Below are 6,132 nucleotides of genomic sequence, written 5' to 3'. Positions count from 1 at the left end.
AGATTAGAGTCCCCGCTCTCTCAACATCAAACAGACGAGGTGGCAGAATGTCAACGCCAAGAAGCCATGAAAGTAGAATAAAGAAATGCAAATGCAGTTACTAACGATAATATTAATTATATGGATGTGTATATGTCGTCAAATATTAGCATCGCCTACCAACCCACCAAACGAAACGGAGAGAATCACACCACCAATATTTTCTCTGTGTATATATATATCCCCACACAGGTCTGAGATCATCAACAGTAGCAACTACGTTCTGTCTGTGTTTGAACTATTAAGATCACAACATTATGGCAATTGCCAGTTTTAGGATATATGATGGCCTGGTTTACCCACTTTTAGCATTGGCGTTTGTTGGTCATTTTGCATGGGGAAAGCACTCGGGTGTTACGCGACACTATAAGTTTGATGTGGGTTTTCAGTCTAATTATATTTTGAAGTTAGCTATGAACATTAATAATTATTTTATTTTGTTTCTTTTTATGGCATTGCTTGAGATAATGTTAATCTTAGAACAGGTTTGATTTCATACAGTTTGATGGAATTCAAGGGAAGTTTTATATTTGTTCTTTTTTTCAATCATGTGCAGATTCAAATGAAGAATATGACCCGCCTTTGCCATACAAAGCCTCTGATAACTGTGAATGGGCGGTTCCCAGGGCCTCCATTATATGCTCGGGAAGGTGACAGAGTAGAAGTCAACGTAACAAATCATGTGAAAAACAACGTTACTATTCACTGGTATGTTATTGTGTAAAAGCTCCAAACTGTAAAGATTTTGGTTCTTGTTTTAATCTTGTGGTCTGTTGTTTATTCAAACATTCAGGCATGGAGTTCGGCAGCTTAGATCTGGATGGGCTGATGGTCCTGCATATGTCACTCAGTGTCCAATTCAAACTGGGCAGAGCTATGTTTACAAGTTTACCATTAAAGGGCAGAGAGGAACACTCTGGTGGCATGCTCACATTTCATGGCTGCGAGCGAGTTTGTATGGACCCATTATTATCTATCCCAAAAAGCATGATTCTTATCCATTCCCTAAGCCACACCATGAAGTGCCTATTGCTTTTGGTAAAAAATAACAACCATGGCTTCTGAATTTCGCTTGGTTCATCTTATCATGTATTGCAATTGTTAGTCCAAGGTTGTCTAATTTGAAATAAAAATACTGATATTGTGTTGGACACTGCAGGGGAATGGTGGAATGCAGACACAGAAGCTGTTATCAACCAAGCAATGCAAAATGGTGGGGGACCCAATGTGTCAGATGCATATACCATTAATGGACTACCTGGACTTTTGTATAACTGCTCTTCAAATGGTGAGGGAAGATACATATGCCTTGACCATCCTCTCAGAAAAAAAAGGATAATCGTCATCTTATTAGAATGATCATTGTGTTATTTATTCTGAGAGGTATTACATTGAGTGTATGACATGAATGTATGTTTGCATGCAGATACATTAAAGCTCAAAGTGACCCCTGGAAAGACTTACCTTCTTCGCATAATCAACGCTGCTCTCAATGATGAATTATTCTTCACAATAGCCAATCACACATTAACTGTTGTGGAAACAGACGCTGTGTATGTGAAGCCATTCCAAACTAATGTTATTCTTATATCTCCCGGCCAGACCATAAACGTCCTCCTCACAACAAAATCTCATCCACCAAATGCCACGTTTGTCATGTCTGCACGTCCTTAAGTTACTGGCACTGGAACATTCGATAACTCAACCACTGCTGGAATTCTAGAGTATATTTCGAATTCTACAGCAGCTAATTCAGTCTCGTCCATTCCTCTGATGAAACCAACTCTTCCAGCATTGAATGATACCTCTTTCGCTACCAATTTCAGTCAAAAGCTCAGAAGTTTGGCCAGTAGGGAATTCCCAGCAGCAGTTCCTCACACTGTAGACCGAAAATTCCTATTCACTGTGGGATTAGGGCTAAATCCATGTCCTAAAGGACAAACATGCCAAGGCCCCAACGGCACCAAATTTGCAGCCTCCATTAACAACATATCTTTCGTTCTTCCCACCACAGCTCTTCTTCAAGCTCACTTCTTTGGGCAATCCAAAGGAGTTTTTAATACAAGTTTCCCTGACAACCCACCATTTCCTTTCAACTACACAGGCACTCCTCCCAACAACACAAGGACTCTGAACGACACAAGGCTGAAAGTGGTTCCATTCAACAGCACCATAGAACTTGTTCTTCAAGAGACAAGCATCGTAGGGCCAGAGAGCCATCCTCTGCATCTTCACGGCTACAATTTCTTCATAGTGGGTCAAGGTGTGGGAAACTACAATGGAAGCACTGACCCCTCTAACTTCAATCTGGTGGATCCTCCCGAAAGAAACACAGTCGGTGTTCCCAGTGGAGGTTGGGTGGCCCTCAGATTCCTAGCTGATAATCCAGGTACTCTTGCATATAACCTATCTATAAAACCCTGTCAATTATAATAATGTTTTGACTGTTTCCCGTTGTTCAATATAAGTAGTAATAAAGTTTGTGTAACTGCAGGTGTGTGGTTCATGCATTGTCATCTTGAAGTGCACACAAGCTGGGGATTGAAAATGGCGTGGGTTGTTCTGGATGGAAACAAGAAATCTCAATCTCTTCCTCCTCCTCCCAAAGATCTTCCATCCTGCTGAAAATTACATATTCTATCGCGACCATAATGTCATGCTTTAGAGTGTAAGCTTATAGTTATGCCATAGCTTATAGTTTGTGTAAGTAATATGGAAAGCGCATGATTCCATTGGTATTTAAGCACCATCAATAATTGTACATCGAGTCGAACAAAGTTGTGTTTGTAATTATTTTAATCAAACGATAAGGAGGCAAATTTTGTTGGCCTGTCACCATCCAGTTAACGAAAACAAGGCTGCTATAAAAGCAGATTTTATTTGGAAATGCTGAAACTAGTACACATTTTGAGAATTACAGACTCCAAGTACCTAAATTTGATGGTTGTATGGCTGTATTTAAATTTTAGTGTTTTTTTAAATTAGAATCAAAATTTCAGTAAGAGCGTATTGTATGAAAGGGGAGATGCCAAATACCATTTAAATTTTTATAAAATTATTTTAAAAGATAAAGTTGATAATCATTATAAAAAATCAACTATAAAATTTAGATCTTCAACAAAATGCATAATTTCTAAGATTTTTCTTTTAATATACTATTTTTCTATGTTCACGTAGTAGTAAGGCAATTGATATATTTTACTCTTGTGCAGGACATCTTAAATCGTTGTTGTGAAAGAAACTTTTACAATTCAAAAATAAAAATGTTATCAATAATTAGATTTTACTTTGTATTTTTTTTTATAAATGTTATATAATAAATTTTAAATAAATTGATTAAAGATTTGTTTATGGATAATATAGATATTATTAATTTAAAAACAATTTTATACATATTTTAAGTAAAGGTAGGTAAAATTAGTTACATATTAAAAGTTCAAATGGGGCTAATGCCCACAACAATGAACAATGCAATTATTAAAAGGTTGCTATGTAGTAAGAGTGGTAGTATAAGGGGGAGGATGTGGATCTCATTCATCCAATTCATCTCCATATATTAATAGAGTCTAAAGTATTCATGAGAGGTTCCCAACTATCATTACCATATTTAACATTATTCAACATTTTAATCTTTAGTATTAACTTGAACATGAGAAATAGTATTTGCCAACTAAGAGAACTGCTCAAATTCTAGCCAATTAATAGTCCCACTATTGAAGCCAAGTGAGAAGTAGAATGATAGTGAGTTGTTTGTGACAATCTTTGTTGAGAGAAATCTCTTCTCATAAAAGATGGAAAGGCCTAAGAATGAACATCTTTATTGTAACAACCAAACTAGTTGCATGCTTGGAAATGCCCATGAGTTAGAGATTGACCTCTATTGGAGTTGAGAGTCAAAAGAAATATAATAATAGCACATGGGGCATTATGATGTAGGAGCACATCAAATGAGACCATAGCATGAAAGGAAAATCAAAGCCCACTCCAAGTTAGTAGAGGAATCAAGAAGACAATATGTCATAAATAGCTCAAATTAGAGGAATATTTGGGTTGTAAGTTTAAACTAAGAATATTATAAATAAGAAAGGAATGAATTGAAGGGGCATATGATATGGTTGTAAATTACAAAATAAAAGAAAGAGATTAAAATGTGTGGCAAAGGGAGATGTCAGTCTATAAAATTTGTAGATAAACTGGAAAACCTAATGATTCAAAAATGCACCAATATGAATAAAAAAACATGCCAAAACAAGGTATAAACATGTCAAAATAGAACAAAAATGCAAAAAACCTGCACGCAACCAAAATCATTGTAGATGCACCATAAATCGACACAAACATTCCAATAAGGACCAGAAAGGTGACCAAAATCCAAATTTGGTAGAGGCAACAAAGACGTGATAGAAATTGCTATAAACCTGTCATCACAATAAAATTGTTGCAAAATTTAGCCCTACAAACTTGAAAATGCTAAAAGTAAAAAAAAAATGAGTCCCATTGGGCACATGTCAAAATGTTTATGTTGAATTTGAATCTCTAATATTGTAAATCTGAACAAGATTTAACCACAAAACCCTATACCTACAATGAAATCCAACACAACACTAATGAAGAACCATAAACATGTAAAATCGTGAACTCAATCAAATTACACCATTTACACATTCAATGGTTTTGATCTTCATTGTCCTTCTATCTCCATTGATCTTGCTTAGTATGGTTGTTCTTAGATTTGATTGCTTGCATAGGAGCTCAATGGCAAATGGATATGGTTGTAATAGACAATTTGGCAAACTGTAGGTATACTTGAACTTGATTTGATATGGAAAGAGAGGAGAGTCATATTTTATAGAGAATATCCTAAAAATGGAGGGATAAGATTAAGATATGAAAAGACAAATGGTTGGCTCAGAGTAGATATAGGAAATAAAATATTGGAAAGGTTGTTAAAGGAAAATTAAGAGATGAATGCCACTTCTCATGGAAAGAAAAAGCTAAATAAATTAATTAAATAAATAAATAACTATTTAATCAATAGAAGGGCAGAGCTAGATAAATTAAATAAATAAAATATTTATTTAATTTAGGAAAAGAGGGATTTAAATAAATAAAACAATTTATAAAATTAGGATTAGAAAAGACTTAGAAAAATATTTGTGAATTAATTAAATAAATTGAAATTTATTTAATTAATAGAAGAAAGGGAAACAATTAAATAAAAATATATTTATTTAATTAGATTAGGATAATTTAAGGTGTCTACACTACCCAAAATACATAATTAAATTTATACGTGAATGTTAGAAATTTATGTTACCTTTCGATATTCAGGACAAATTTGTATGTAGACAATTCTATAGTTTAGTTAGTTGAAATAAGTTTACTTCAATTGAAAGTTGGAGTTGCAAATTTCATAATTATTGCTATATAATAGCATGTCTAAAGAAAGGCAATAACATGAAAAATAGGAGAAGAATAATTTTATGCACTTATCATGTTGCATGTGAACAATTTATATATAGATGTTATATGGTGAGAAGTAGGATCCCATGATCAAGTAATGAGAGGTTGTGTACGCCTACATTTCCAAGGAAGACTAAAGAGGTACAACCCATAATAATGGAAAATATATATAAGGTTGCTTATGTTTACCTTTAACAAACAATATTCTATATTGTGAACTAGAAACACTCTACCCAAACTATATGTAAAGCTTATATTTGTAGAGGGACAACTACCTAATCCCACAAGTAGAAGATGTTGGCAATATTACATTATAAGGATATTGAGAAGGTTGTTGATGATTATGGACATAACTGATTAAAGATGTTTTACTATCTTGATATTATTATTTTGTCATTGATGTCAAGAAATTGATTTTCTAATTCAATATGATGTTGCCATATCTTGAGAAATATGATATGAAGATTATAAAGGAGTCGGTAAAGACACGGGAAAGAATATGATCAATAAGGGGATAAGTTATTCAATGGGCAACTCTACCGAGTCAGACAATGATGAGATCTTGATGTTTTAGATTGTTTTAACATCATACATATGTTGTAGAATGTAAAGGTTAATACTATACTATGT

The 6,132-nt window shown here is 34.0% G+C and overlaps 1 pseudogene; it reads left to right on the top strand.

The window, feature by feature from the left end:
• The first annotated feature begins 296 nt into the window (after positions 1 to 296).
• On the top strand, positions 297 to 2,664 carry LOC131072245 (laccase-17-like; annotated as a pseudogene).
• Positions 2,665 to 6,132: the final 3,468 nt, after the last annotated feature.

This window comes from Cryptomeria japonica, chromosome 10 (assembly GCF_030272615.1).
Source record: "Cryptomeria japonica chromosome 10, Sugi_1.0, whole genome shotgun sequence".
Taxonomy (NCBI): Eukaryota; Viridiplantae; Streptophyta; class Pinopsida; order Cupressales; family Cupressaceae; genus Cryptomeria; species Cryptomeria japonica.
Note: the sequence above shows the minus strand (reverse complement) of the source record. Positions and strands in the feature narration are given on the sequence as shown.